We start from the raw sequence: 17,157 nt of genomic DNA, 5'->3' as shown, positions 1-17,157 counted from the left end.
CTTTTGGGCCATTACAAAATGATAAACTTCTCTTAATGCTCTTGTTTGGCCACCTCCTGAGCCACATATCATTTTGAGATTATAGTAAATTGTTTTTTCATTGTTCAATTGATAACCATCAAAGTTTTCAGTCCATTCAAGGATATTCATTTTTTTCTTTACATCCTCTAACTTACTAGTTTTTAAATTGATTCGCTTATTTGTTTTATTTACCTTTGTTTTAGTTATTTTTTCAATAAGACTTATTTGATATTTTTCACATTCATTATGTTTTCCATTTATATACCAAGACTGAGATTTTCTCCACTCTTTAGTTTGATTAATACTTGGTTTAACCATTTATATATTGCGAAAAACGCGGCGGTAGCCCTTAAAAAACCCTAACCCATCTTCCCATCGTTAAAACACAATCTATTCTATTCACTCTATCATACAATATCCATATGGAACACAATCTATTCCATTATCTAAAATAAATCTCTTATCATCAAAGGCTCCTAATGCCTTTTTATTTACTTCTTCACTGTATATGTTATGTTTATAACTTCTTATTGTATTCATTTTCCTATATTCTTCTTTCTTATTCATCAAACAATTATAATAATTTCTAAAAGTTATTGATTTCTTTATTACATATTTCTTTATTCCCTTTAACCTCTTATCAATCTGATCACCATACTTATAAGCATATGCCTTTGCTCTCAATCCAATAAACTCACTCATTACTTTTCCACCCAACTCATCCTTAAACTTACCAATAACCTTTTCATTCTTTTTGGAAAATAACTCACTCTTCTTGCTGAAATTACTTGTATCATATACTCCAATATTTTTCTTCATATCTTCATAAACATCATCAGTTTTTATATCTAGGATAAAACTATCAGTGTCCATATACAACAATGAAACATTTTCACCATACTCTTTCTTTAAGTCATTATACAAATAATCATACATCAATATCTTTGATAAATCAAGAACTGCTGTTCCAATATAAATTGGTTTATCCATTACAATACTTTCCTTTTTCATATGAATTGCAGAAAAGTTCTCTGAAAAAACCTCTTCTCTCTCAAAACTTGGTTTATTTATCAATCTCAAGCTTCTTTCCAAGATGTTGCGAATCTAATGTTTTGCCTGTTTCTAACATTTTCCATAGTCTTTCCAAATACAGCATTATTCATTAATTTATAAAAGTCCCCTTCAAATTTTACTTTTGTATTTGCTCTCATATCTGTATTGAATTGAATATACTTTTTCACCCAAGGACTTTGTTTAAATTTTAAAACTCTATGAATTTTAGCTACTCTCAATCCTTCTCTCAAAAACTGTTTTAAGCTTCTCTGATGCAAAACATATCCCTCTTTATCATAGAATGTTGTTAATAACTTTTCTGTTGATTTACCTTTAATATTAAAACTTTTATGATAATCACTTAACCATTCTTTCTTTGGGGTTTCTTTCTCACATGCAAAAGGAAGATCTTTATGCTTATTATGAAGATCACTCGGGTACTTCAAATCAACTTCAAAATAATAACCTTCTTCTTCGTCATTCAATTCCTCTTGAGAAGAAATAACAATATTCATCAAAGCCTTTTCATAATCCTTTTCTTCCACCCACTCTAATTTACCATAAGGCAGAGATTGAGACATTGCCCATCCATACAAATTATTAGCATCAAAATACATCAAATAATTACTATCTTTTTCACTATCATAATTTGGAAGATATTTATTATTTGCTTTAGCATATCTTTTTGAACATACTTGTGATATTCCACCTCTCTTGGACTTCTCAATCATCAAAAACATATCAACATCACTGATTAAATCTATATCTTGTTTTGTCATTTTCAACATTGCACTCCAAGCTAAACCAGGAGCTGTGAAATAGTGGGCAGGGTCTAATCCATAACAATTTTTATTATGACAGAGTGATCTAAAAGCTTCAAACACATCAGCTAACAATAAAACATGTTTTTAGATATAAATCATGATATTCTCCAAGGTTCTTTATCTTAAATAATTTCCATATTGCTTGTGCGTGTTTATATTCCTTATCACTTATCTCTTCTTCATAAAGGTTATTATAGAAACTTTCTTTTGATGGAAGTTGTGTTTCTTTAAATCTCACAAATGAATCCATATAATCATAAGGATAAATTCCCTTACTTGTAAGAATTTTCTCTTTACTTTGAATTTCATTCCTTGTTTGAATTTCCTCTCTCGTAAGAATTCCTTCTTTAATCAGAATTTCATCTTTAATCAGAATTTCCTCTTTAGTTAGAATTTCATTCATTGTTCGAATTTTCTTTATAATTAGAATTTCATCTTCAGTTAGAATTTCTTCATTAATTAGAGTTTCCTCTTTACTTTGAATTCTCTCTTTAATCTGAATTTCCTCTTTAGTGAGAATTTCCTCTTTTGGAAAGAATGAATTAAGATTTGGAAAAGAGTCCGTGGAGCTTAGATTTGATGCGAGGAAGGCTAGTGGTGTTCCCATAAACTTGTAAGAATCAAGAAACCGAATACGTGTTATATGTTTTGTGAATATCATTTTTGTAAATGAAATATACTTTTGACTTGTGTTTGTTATGGCAGAAATATTCCCTGGTGTTTTTGAAAGTTCATTTATAAATAGATGTGTATCATAGTTGGCGCTGTTGTGAAGAAAGACTGGAATAAAAGAAGGTAATTTATAATTAAGATTACAACAGGAATGAGCGGGACCTCTATATTTACCAGTAAGATGACAATGATCCCTACTTTAGACTCCTGAATTTCCCCCTCACAAATATGACAGATATTGTTCCTTCTAAATTCTAATTTTTCTTCTTTGGTTAATTTCATCGGTTCATTTGTTTCTTTCATTAATTTAGTGAGTCTTATACAATCCTTTTCTAATCGTTTTACAAACTCTTGTGAAGCTTTTTTTCCACGATAATGTTCAAGTTTGTTATACTTTTCTCCAACAGATGATTTGATATAATAACAGAAACCACAAGGAATATGTTTTTGATATTTATTTGTATATGGTTCTTTTGGATTAGGAGAAGCAGTATTTATCTTTTTAAGGATACATTCAAAATCAGCGTATATCACAAATGGGTGCATGATAGATTTATTATAATCTTCAAAAGAAATCTTTTCACCAGGTTTAGGCATTGTAATTACAGCTGATTTATGATTACTGCAATATTTTGAATGTTGTTCTAATCGTTCTTTTGTATGAAATGAATTAAGACATTGCTTACAAGGATATATTTTGTTTGCTGTTCTGAATACCTGAGAAGAGATTAATCTTGATAAATTATTGATGTATGTGTAATGTGAATTCTTTCCAACACTAAAATATAAAAGATCAATGTGTGTTTCTTCATTTTTATAGTTGTTTGAAATTTTTAATATTTGAACTTTGTTTGTATCCGTTAATCCATATACATTAATAGAAAGATTATTCTTTTTCTCAAATTTAGGAATATCTGTTAGTGGCATTGGGAATTTAAAATCTTTAATGTCCAAGGTATTCTCATATTTCATATATTGTTTTACTCTTTCTGAATTACATTTTGGTGGATGAAAGTGAGCAAGAACAGACCAGAGAAAACATTTATTATAATTATTCTTAATATTAACAACTGCCTTCTTTAGTTTTATTTCTTTTGGTAATTCAATATAAGAAGAAGCTTTAAGAGGGTTTGATTTTAGAATGTGTATATCTAAAAAGATGATTTTTTTAAATATTGAATCCACTTCCTACCACTGTATTATCAACATCCTCCTCTTGTCTTGATAGTTCTTCATAAACCCCACTATTCAAAAAATCTTGAAATGATGTTATAAAATGAAGATCTGTTCTCATATTAGGAGTTTGTTCTTCATCTTGTCTTTTCATATTCATTTTCACTCCCATATAAAACTTTAAAGTTTTCATTTCTTTTAATGTCTTTTTAATAAATTTTTCAACATCGGGTTTCACTATTTCAATTGATTCAGCTATTGATGATGGACCGGGTTCTCCAAATTGAAAAATCCTTATTTTTATATGCCCTTTAAATGCCCCATCAGTGTTTTCAATATAATAGTCTCGCTTTACTTTAAACTCATTTTTCTTGTGTTTTTGTGATTGAAGATGTTTATTATAACTACTCTTCAAAACATCCTTTGAACAGATATCACAATGTTTTCTTTCCAACTCAAGAGGAGATATTTTATGAAACAGATTAAATGTGTGTTTGTTGGTTCGGAGGTGTTTTCTATAATGTTTATATTCGTGATTACAAACATCGCAGTATGTTGTATACACCATATTTATATAATAAATCTTTGCTTAAACTAAAATTTTCTTGATGAAAATTTCGTTTGTTTTTCAGGTGAATCTGTGCTTAAAACCATTTTATCCTCCAACTTTTTCACTTAATAAATACAATGTTTCAAGACACAAAAGACAAGTTTCAATCAATCTCTTCATTTGTTAAAGATACTGAGAAATATGTCAAGGATGTAAAATTGAACAAAGATAAATATAACAACTATTGGATAAAAACTATTATGGTAAATAATATGAGTTCTTCAATTTCCTTCAGTGGAAGGGCTTTTAGTATACCTGGTAGAACATCAATTAAAGTATCTCTCACAAAAGTTTCTCCTCTCCTTCTAGTAATATATTCAAAACTAGAAAAAGCAATGAAACAAGAAAAAGTATCAAAAAACAAAAATCTTATGGATGAAGCTTTAGAAAGAAAAGATAAGACCATCTGTAATATGCAAGGAGAAATTTGTATTTTTTTCAACAACCCTAAAGATGTAAATCCTGATGAAATAAAGGATGTTAATATATCAGGTGAAATGACATTTCGTTCAATAGTAATTAACGATCATTTTAAAATTACCTTTAATATAAAAAATGTTGTCGTTGAATCTGATAATGAAAAAAAGTATATCGATATCGATGGTAATATACAACTGAAAGTATAGATGAATTTCAGTTTAAGTAAAGTTTTACTTTATAAATATGCTAGACTTTCCTGATTCTCCATATGACAAATTTGAGAATTGTCCTGCGTGTGAAAGACGGGGATTAAACACAGAGTCAAAAGCCTATAAACAATGTATATTCTGTGATTATCTTCTAATTAATGATAATAAAAAATATAAAAAGGAAAATAATTCTTTTAGATTTACACCAAAAATGAATTACTTTACAAGATTGATTAGAGAAATGAATGTAAAGTATGAGGGTGATAACACACCTTTCCTTACAAGGGAAGAAACTGAACGTATAAGAGAAATGTTTAAAGGATTGTTGTTGTATATTATTCATGGATGTAATTTTCAGGGAAATATCAACACAAGATATTGTATGAATAAAATAATGGATTATCTTGAAATTAAACCTGAACTTAGGATAAAATATAGAGTTTCTAAAAAAGCCAATAATAAATTAAATAACCTGTTTTTCAAATATATAAATGAATGATTTTTTACCTATTTAGGAAAATAAGATAATATTTAACAACCATAAAAATCTCCCAAATTCATTAAGATGTCTCGTAGTTGGTTCAAGTGGATGTGGAAAAACCTGCTTACTTTTAAAAATGCTCCTCACTCCCAACTTTTTAGATTATGATAATTTAATAATTTTCACAAAGTCGAGTTTTCAACCAGAGTATCAACTACTCTCACAAGGTTTTAATGCTGGTCTTCAAAAAGAAGATATAATCGGTTTATTTAAACGCCAAAAAAACCTAAATGATTATAACATTGAAGATATAATTCAACTATTTTGTGATACACAGAGATGTAAAAAGAAATCAAATCCTATAACTTGTATTCTTAGTGATAATACGGATGATATACCGTCTCCCCAAGATTTGGATAAATCAAAAAAGAACCTCGTTATCTTTGATGATTGTGTTAATGAGAGAAACCAAACGGTAATGGACAGATACTACACAAGAGGGAGACATTCTTCTTGTAATTGTATTTATCTTAGTCAATCGTACTTTCAACTTCCTCGTCGTTCCATCAGAAACAATGCTAATACTTTTATTTTATTCAAGTTAAATTCAATAGATATCAATAATTTTTGGAGAGATAATTGTTCTACATTATGTCGTAAAAAGAAATTTGAGGATTACATGAAGCACACGACTGAAAAATATAAATATATTGTTGTGAAACAAGATGAGATATTAAGGGATATATTTTTTGTTTTATAAACAATTACATATATAAATGACAACTATTATTATAAATCTTGTGGGTAAATCTGCTTCTGGAAAAAACTTTCATAAATCAAGGTTCTTGTGTAGTACAAATGAGAATATTGTAAATTTACTTAAAGAACACCCCGTGATACGCATTGTATCAACAACAACTAGAGCAATAATACCTGGAGAAGTAAAAGGTGAAGATTATCACTATATTTCAGTGGAGGAACATATGCGATTGAGGAATGAAGGTCAAATGTTTGAGGAGGTTTCTCTTGGTACAACAAAATATTCACATTGTAAGAGTGAGTTAAGGAAACTAAAATCTGGTGGTGTTGGGATATTAGAAACTAATCCAGAAGGAACGAGACAAATTATTAAACATCTGAGTGGAGTGAAGATTTTATCATTCGGTTTTGATGTTGATGAAGAAACTCAACGCAAACGTATGAAAAGCAGAGATGCAAGTATTAGTGAAGAATAAATTACAACTCGCATTAATGTTAATAAAGAATTTGATGAAATATTTAAAGAAAAGGATTTATTTGAACACATCTACTTGAATGATGAAGAAAAGGAAAATTTCCCTGTTGATCTTTACAATTCATTAAATGATATTTTACAATAAATAAATGGATGCAAAAGAAAGAGCAAGAAGATTTAAGGAACATCAAGAGTTGGTTTCAAAAGTTGTAAAACAACAGGAAGACATAAAGAAGAAACGCAGACAGAAACTAGCAGGCGAAGAAGCATTTGAAAGAAAACAAGAGAAATTTTTTAAACCACTTTTAAAAACTTCCCAAGAAAAAATGAAAGATGTTTCCACAGTTCCCACAGTAGAATATACTCCCAGAAAGCTTCAAATGTTAAAAGATTTCAGTCAAATGACGGAGGAAGAATTAGAGCATATTGGAGAATTAGAATATCATGATGAAGAATTATTTCAACAACTGGAAGAGATTAATCAACCCCCTGATTATATTGTGAATGCTGTTCAAAACAATGAATATTCAGCAGATTCAAAAACCAAAGCAGGACTCATTCCAACAGAACAACCAGCAATATTTCATCTTGTTCAAGAAAAGGTATTGATATTTAATGATGAATTAAGGTTCTTGGGTTCTGCTCAACCCCCTGTTAAACTAACTCCGAGATTAATGTTTCTTCTCACAAAAGATTGAAGACAAGGTTCAACTGTGAGGGATGAATCAAAGTATATTGATAAACCATTGGATATGGAAAATAATGATGATAGAGTATATATTGATCTGCTGAACACTCTAAATTATAAGGTTATTCTTTCTGGTAAAAGTAGGAAGAATGAGAAGGAGAAACACATTATTCAGGCTTTAAGTATCCTTGGTTCAGGTGTTAGTTTTCTTCCAAATGACCCATCGCAATTAGTTAATAGACTGTTGTTGTTGTTAGGCAGTAAGAAGGCTGGAAATAACAATTGTTTTAATGAAGCATCAGCCATTTTAGACCAGTTGATGAACATGAAAATAATTAATAAATCTCAATATAAAGACATTTTATCTCATATTAAATAAGATGAGAAGCACAATCCTTAGTTTCAATTTCACAACAAGCGACCACACATCTTCAATCCCATACCCACTACAACTTGACACAACAAAAGAATATGAGGCATCTTTATTGTCCATGGAAACTTATAATACCTTATTTAATATAACTGATAAAAATGACAAGTTTAGTTATAATCCCGGAAGTGGATACAAAACGATAACAGTCTCACCCGGAGCATATGAGATTTCTCAAATATCTTCCGAAATTGCTCGTCTTATGAAAGAACAGGGTGATGAACCAAAAAATATTGTTATAAACATCCAAAAACATACTTCAAAATCAACGATTAAAGTTAAAAATAACTACAAGGTTGATTTCACAATTGATAATTCATTTAGAGAGTTATTGGGTTTCTCCTCAAAAAGATTGAAACTAATGGGACGTTTTACAGTGATAATGTCATTCAAATATCCTCAGGAATAAATTCGGTGTTAATTCACTGTGATTTGATTGATGGTGCTTATAATGATGGAAAAAAACAAATACAATATTTTCATTCAGCGCATACTCAACCCCAATTGGTTATAAATTCAATATGGAACCCAAAAATTTGGTTTATCTACCTGTGTCAGGAAAAACCATACACAGAGTAAATTTTAGGATAACCGACCAAGATAATCGTGTGATTTCTTTTAATGGAGAAGTTATATCCATCAGAATTCACCTACGTGAAGTTTTCCAATAAATAAATACAATGGTTATTGTGAGGAAACACGAGTTGGGAAAATATAAAATAATTACAGGGGATGGGATGTTCCTTTCCCCATACTACAAGGGTGAAGGTATGTATCTTGGTAGAGGATACTATAAACCTAAGAGACAAAGGGGTGTTGGACATCAATTTAGAGGAGATGGGATAATTGATACTCTCATGGGTATTGGTTCAACTATTCTTAAACATAAAGATCTAATTGGTTCAACTGCTTCTGCTGTGGGAAATGTAGCAGGTGCTGTAAAGAGTATAAAAGATGCTCAGAAGGAATCTCATAAATTACAAGCAATAAAAGAAATTAAGAAAGGCAAAACTCAGTTGTGCCCGCAAGAACGACAGAAAATAATTCAAATACTTGGATCAGGGTTTCAAAAGTTTTAACATCTTTTTTCCTAAATAAATACAAGTATGGAAGCAATTGATAGTATCTATGATTTGGATGATACTATTATTATCTCAAACTCCACTAAAAAAGAAGATTACTTCAAGGTAAATGCAATAACTGGAACAGACTGGAATACGAATGGTACAAAAAGTTTTGAAATAAATAATCAACAAACCTATTTGAATCTCTCCGAAAGTTTCTTGTTGTGTAAATTTAAATTCACTAAAGCTGGGAATAACACAAACGCTACACTTGTAAATGATTTCTTCTGGAAAATGTTTGATAGTGTGCGTTTGTATATTGGAACACAAGAAGTTGAAGCGGTTGATTATGTCTCTGCTGTATCTGAAATGATAAAATTTACACTCTATACATTCAGTGATAGAATGGGAAAGGGGTCTGTCGAAGGTTTTATTCCTGATATGTCAACGGGAACAAACACAGACCCTGGATATATTCAAAGGAAAGGAGCGTATAATGATGATACAAAAGCAGAAAATAGTTTTACTGTGGCGGTTCCTCTTAAAGGTATATTTGGATTTTGTGATCATGATAAAGTTCTGTATGGTCTTAAAATTAGATTTCAACTACAAAGGAATGATAATGAAAATCGATTGCTTTTTGGTGTTGGTAGTGCTTTTGGTGAACAGAATAAATTTGTAATTGAGGAGATGAGTTGGTATATCAGTGAATATACTCCTAATCTTAAAACAGAAGAGATGTTGAATCGAAGACTTAACTCAAAGAAACCACTCAGTGTATCATACCTCAAAAGAAGATGTCAACACGTTAAACTCAATCAAACTACTTACACGTGGAATTTGGGTGTTCTGGAAGGAAAGCCACGATATCTGTGGATCATTTTTAAAAAGCCAGATGGTGATACTGCGACTGATAAGAATAATGCATTGAGTGATAATGCTAAGGTGAAACAACTTGGCGTTTCTCTAGATGGAACATTTTATCCACGAGATAGATTGGAAATTAATTAGGAAAAAATGATTTTGCTGAAGCATACAAGTCTTACCAAAAGGTGTGTGAAAGTAATGGAAATAAAGAACCTATTTTGGATATGACAGCATTTAAAAGTTTGTATACAATCTATGCGTTTGACCTGAGCGCGCAAAAGGAAACTATAAAGTCTAATCGAGTGGATACTTCCCTATACATTGAAAGAGGAGAGAGTGAAGAAGTTGATACATATTGTTTGCTTTTGGAAGAAACAGAATTGCAGATTAATACAGATAATGGTGTGATGATTAGTCTCACATAATTTTTTGTTAAATAAATGAGTGGCAAAGTACCAACTGGGGTATATGTTAATCAAATCAATCTTCATAAACTATCATCTTATGTTCAAAATCAAAAGCCTTGTACGATTAACGTTAATACAATTCAGAGAAAAGGAGCAGTAAGAATTGATGTTTTGCTCACAAGAGAACAGGTTAAAATCTTGAATGACACTGGCTCACTTAAAATTAAAATGACAAAACCAATGTTGAAAAAATATTCAATAAGAGAGACGAGTGGAGGATTTCTCCCATTTCTAATTCCTTTATTTGCTGGTTTAAGTGCGGTTGGAGCATTGACGGGTGGTATTTCAACAGCGGTGAAAACTGCCAACGAAAGGAAGGCTCAACTCCAGGCTCAAAAAGAATTGGAAAGACATAACAAAGAGTTGGAGAAACAAATTAGTGGAAGTGGCGTAATTGTAGATTTTGCTGAAAAACTTGAAGGTCTGCCTGATAAAGCGAGATTGTTAGTTGGAGATATGCTTTCTTCTATTGCACAAGCAGGTGTAAAATTAACGAAAAGAGGTAATGGATTATATCTTTCTAATAAATAAATGAGCATTGATGAGTGGTTGGAAAAATTTGGAAAGAATACAACATCAAATTTACAACTTGACAAATATTGTAAGAAATTAAAAATTCATAATGTGGTTATTTGTATGAGAGATGAATTAACAAATGTGCCGAAACATACAAAGAATATTATTATGAACTTAGAAGATAATAATGGGAACGGTTCTCATTGGGTTTGTATTTTTAATCGTCAAGACAAATATTATTTTGATAGTTTTGGCCTTCCACCACCTGTTGAAGTTATAAAATTCTTACAGAATGGTGTTTATCAAACATTTCAAGTCCAAGAATTAAATTCCAAGTGTTGTGGTCAATTATGTCTATATGTGTTATTTCAACTCAACAAAAATAAAAAATTTTATGATATTATTTTTAATCTAATATAAATGACTTATGTTGGTAAAGATGGTTCTATCTTTGGTGTATCTCAAGAACTGGATATTGATTTATCAAATTATTACACAAAGGCACAGGCTGAACGACATAAATATAATATAACCAAAAATATTAACATGAAAAATGCTTTTAAATTAAAAAAATTATCCAAGCCCGACTGACGCGAATGACTTGGTGAGATTAAGCGATTTATCACAATATATATCCTTAAATAAAACGGCTGTGTATTCCAAAGATACAGAAGTGTTGATATTATCTCCAGGTCATACAGAATTCACAGTTCGAATTAAAATAAATTTTTATAAAGAAGGGCGTATCGTTTGTATGAGAATAGAACAATGGGGGTATGATATGAATGATTTAGGGTATAATTGGTCATTTAAAATTAACCTCGAAGACCTGGAACAATTAAATCAGTCTCGTAAGGAAGAATATTATCCACTTGGTATCGAGAATGAGTTTTGTGGGTCCACGATTAGTAAACAACAAATAAAAGAATTTAATAAGGGTAAATATAATAATGGTTTTGCCCTTGTTTATCTCATGAAAACAGAAAAAACAGGATTATATATAATAAGTAAGGAAATACAAAATGATTTAACTATGGGAAGATGGGGAGGTGTTTCGTGTCATAATATTATTCTAACATATATTTCTAATACATAAATGACAGCAAGAAGGCTTCAAGAAAATTATCATTTCTGTGTCCAAGCATACCTTCAAGAAAAGGGTATTCGGTATTTTAATAAATATGTTCTACAACATAAGAATGACGTATTTTCAATAAAAGATTGGCATTATGCTGATGTTGATAAACCGACAACTTTAGATTTAATTACAATGTTAAATAATGAAAAAATTATAAAGTTAAGAAAAGGTAAGGCTCTTTTAGAAATTCAAAAGAAATTTTATTGGTTTCCTGTTGTAAAAAAATTATTTTCGATGCAGGAATAACAAGAAATCCTGATGAATATATGTATAATATTCTATGGGGTGTAAGCGATTCAAGGATAGTAAGGGATGAGGAAGGAGTTGAAGAAGAGAGTGAAGAGGAGGAAAAGGAGAAGAGAGAGAGGGAGGAGAGGGAGAAGAAAGAGAAGGAGGAAAAGGAGAAGAGAGAGAAGAGAGAGAGGGAGGAAAGAGAGAAGAGAGAGAGGGAGGAAAGAGAGAAGAGAGAGAGGGAGGAGAGGGAGGAAAGAGCGAGACAAAATAAATATCAAAATATGGAAACCAGTGAGATTCAAAAAAGATTGGTGGTATTACAGAAAATAATTCAACCCACCGAGGAGGAAAACAAAGAATTGACAAGTCTATTGGCAATATTTTCTTCAAGACTATTGACATCGTCAAGCTATTCATTTTAATTCAAGTTTTTTCTTAAATAAATGGAGGAGAGAGTGAAGGCATTTCTTAGGATTCTTTATGTTTTAAAAATTAAGATTCAAATGTGCATGTTGGAAACTAAAAAGGTTTTGCACTCTGCAGGACTTTTTCACATAAATAAATGAGTTATTGTCTCAAATGTAAAAAGAAAACTAATACTAAAAATATTTCATATATTAAAAGTAAAAATAACAGGGTTATACAAAAAGGTATATGTTCGGTGTGTGGTTCAAAAAAAAAAATCAATTTATCTCCAAACACAAACTCGGAGGAGATATACAAAAGTTTTTATCAGGAAGTAAATTTACAACTACTGGAATACCAGGGCAATTACATCTTCCAGGGTATTCTTTCTGTGGTCCAGGTACAAACTTGGATAAAAGATTAGATGAGGCAGACAATCCTAAATCCTGGAGTCAGCCTATCAATAGAGTTGATGAAGTGTGCATGAGACACGATATTGATTATGGGAATACCACAACGTTGGAAGAAAAGCATGAAGCCGATAGAGAAATGTTGTATAATTTGTCTCTGATACAAAATCCAACCTTGAGAGAAAAAGTTGATCGGTTCATTGTGAAGAAGATGATCAGTGCTAAATTGAAACTTGGGCTTGGAAATTCAAAAAACTTATAGGCTCTAATGATGCCATTAAGACTGAAGAGCAATTAGCTGATGAATTACATAAACCAATATTCACAAAGTTTCAGAGAAGGAAAGTTTATTCCAAAGAAGTAGATTATATCTGGTCTGCTGATTTGATTGAACTCAATAATGATAAGGGGTACAAGTATGCTTTAACCGTTATTGATTTGAGGAGTAGATATGCGTGGGTTGTCCCTTTAAAAAACAAAACAGGTAATACTCTTATGTTAGCTTTTCAACAGATATTTAATAAAAGTAAGAGAAAACCTAAAAAATTGTGGACTGATGAGGGTAGAGAGTTTTATAACAAGACATTTATGAATTTTCTAAAAAATAACTATTACATTATACAGTACCTTTAATGAAGGGAAGGCAGTTGTTGTTGAACGTTTTAATCGTACCTTAAAAGAGAGACTATATAAAAAATTCACACAACTCGGTTCACAACAATGGTCATCTTTTATTCAGGATATTGTGGATAAGTATAATGACACGATTCACACGTCAACAAATATGAAACCATCAGAAACATTTACAAAATTAAAATATGAAAAAGAGATTAATGTCAGAAAACCTAAGTTCAAAGTTGGTGATATCGTAAGAATATATAGGTGGAAATCTCATTTTGAAAAAGGTTTTACTGAACGATGGACGAAAGAACTTTTTAAAATTGTTGATGTAATAGATACGGTTCCTTGGACTTATAAAATATATGATTTGGAAGGGGAAGAGATTTTAGGTTCATTTTATTCACAGGAATTACAAAAGACAACGATAAATTGAAATTTTTTGACTCCGCCCCTTTTTAACTCCACCCACACAAACCCCGCCCACACAAGCCCCGCCCACACAAACCCCACCACACACAAACCCCTCACAAGCTCCAATAAATTGAAATTTTTTGACTCCGCCCCTTTTTGACTCCACCCACACAAGCCCCGCCCACACAAGCCCCGCCCACACAAACCCCACACAAACCCCACCACACACAAACCCCACACAAGCTCCACACAAAAACTCCACACAAGCTCCACACAAGCTCCACACACACAAGCTCCACCCATATTCATCATATTCACATAATTAGTGATTAGTTAATTAGTTCCCCACACACAACATGTTTATTTAATTAAAAAATTATCCACCCATCCACACAAGCTCCACTCATCCACCCATCCACCCATCTCTCCACCCATCCATTGATCCACACAAACCTCATCCACATTCACCCCTCCCACATAAGCTCCACCCACATAAACCCCTGCCCACATAAACCCTGCCCACATAAACCCCTCCCACATAAGCCCTGTCTACACAAGCTCCACACAAAAACTCCACACACATAAACCCTGTCCACATAACCCCCTCCCACACAAGCTCCACCCACATAAACCCTGCCCACACAAGCTCCACCCACATAAACCCTACCCACATAAACCCTGCCCACACAAGCTCCACCCACATAAACCCTGCCCACATAAACCCTGTCCACATAAACCCTGCCAACATAAACCCTGTCCACATCTGCCCCGCCCACATAAGCGCCGCCCACACAAGGCCCGCCCACAAAAGCCCCACCCACACAAGGCCCACTCACACACACCCCTCCCACCGGAGCCCCGCCCACACAAGCCCCACCCACATAAACCCCACCCACACAAGCCCCACCCCCCTCATCCCCCCCGTGCGCCCCCACCTTTGACCCACCACCTCCCTCATCCCACCCCCACCCTTCCCCACACACACACATACGCACACATAGACACACACACACGCGTCTCTCACCATTGGTTTAATTCATTCGAGATCAGAGACCAGTCATTATAAATCATTGACCTCTTCAATAAGAGCAGAGAGAGGTAGGTAGAAAGACAGACACACACACGTGTCTCACCATTGGTTTAATTCCTTCGAGATGAGAGGACGTGATAAGACTTCATGCCACTCATTGTAAATGTCTTTCAATTCTCTTCTAAAATCATTGATCTCTTCAATAAGAGTATTAATTTCATGAACCACGTCGTGATATGTAAACTCAATTTCTTCCAATGCCCTGTCAGGGAAAAAATATATATATCATAATTATCATGATTTAATTAATAATCATTTGCTTCATCGTTCAAAGAGAAAACCATACACAAACTTACCAACTCTGTAGTAAGCTTTTGTCTTCATCGGAAGAAAGATCGCCCATGTCTCAGTTGTAAAAATGAAAATCCCGTCTGGCAGAAACTTTGTCTGGTGAATCACTTATAAGGCAACGACGAGGAAATTCCCTAAGCATTGGGTGCGGCCACAGGAAATGACAGCTTGGAAAATAACTGGGCGATTGTATGAATCATTTACAAAACATACTTAAAATGGTTTTGATTCAAATGTTTTCAGTTCGTGTTCTGAGATAAAATATAAACACGAGACCTTGTCTCACAGAATAGTTCCTATTTTTTCACAGCATGACTGTCTAAAACCACACAGCACGACCGTGTCAAAAAACACTTCCTCATTTTCACGGCATGAACTGAAAACATTTGAAACAAAACTTTTTTTATGGCGTGGTTTATACACAAAAATGATTTGCAACTCGGGCGGTGGTCAGATGAGATCATTAAGAGAAGTTTATCATTTCGTAATGGCACAAAAGGGGTATCTTAAAAAATATAAAGATTCAAATGTTTTGTTTGCCAATATTTTAGATGGGGATTATTGTGCAAAGAAAATTAAACTATTGAAGGAATTTGAGAATGAACAAATCTTTATAGGTTCAATGAGTGAGCTGATCAACCTCCAGGTTAAAAGGGGAGACAAATAAATATACCTTGGGATAGCCTGGTTATATATATATATATACAAAGCCTGGTGTTGGCTTAGTGGTTAGGGTGGCGGCTTGGGATCCCAGTGTCCCGAGTTCGAATCCCGCTCAGCTGCTGAATTAACACCAGGGGGTTGACTCAGCCTGTCATCCTTCCGAGGTCGGTGAAATGAGTACCAGTATACTGGTCCCGGTGTATGCCCCGGTTAGAATAGGTGTACCATATCCCTGTGTTGTAAGAGGCGTCCAGGAAGGGCATCCGACCATAAAACATTGCCTCACAAAAAGCCAAACCCCTGCACAGCAGGGAAAAACGGATAAAAAGGGGGTTTATTTTTAGGGGAAAAAAAAGGGAATCGCTGAAAATCCCCCATTCATTTACATGGGGAAAAGTGAGCTAGAACCAGTATATTCACCCTACATATATATATAATATATATATATATATATATATATATATATATATATATATATATATATATATATACTGTATATGTATGTATATATATATATATACTGTATATGTATATATATACTGTATATATATATATATATATATATATATATATATATATATATATATATATATACTGTATATGTATATATATACTGTATATGTATATGTATATATATATATATATATATATGTATATATATACTGTATATGTATATATATACTGTATATGTATATATATATACTGTATATGTATATATATACTGTATATGTATATATATACTGTATATGTATATATATACTGTATATGTATGTATATGTATATATATATACTGTATATGTATGTATATGTATATATATATACTGTATATGTATATATATATATATATATACTGTATATGTATATATATATATACTGTATATGTATATATATATATATATATATATATATATATATATATATATATACTGTATATGTATATATATACTGTATATGTATATATATATGGTTAACCACCTTGAAATCACCACTCTTTTGTTTAAATGCTGAAAATTATGTTAACAAAAAAACTATTTGACTTTGAGAAATGGCAGGTTAAAAGTGCCTGCCTATCATAACTGAGTCGCTGAAAACACACACACTGCACATGTGCGAAAGTCCTCGTTAGCATTGATATGTCATTCTGAAAGTCCCATATTTGTATTTA

Source organism: Eptatretus burgeri, chromosome 16 (assembly GCF_056783735.1).
Source record: "Eptatretus burgeri isolate ZD-2024b chromosome 16, Ebu_testis_v1, whole genome shotgun sequence".
Lineage (NCBI taxonomy): Eukaryota > Metazoa > Chordata > Myxini > Myxiniformes > Myxinidae > Eptatretus > Eptatretus burgeri.
Note: the sequence above shows the minus strand (reverse complement) of the source record.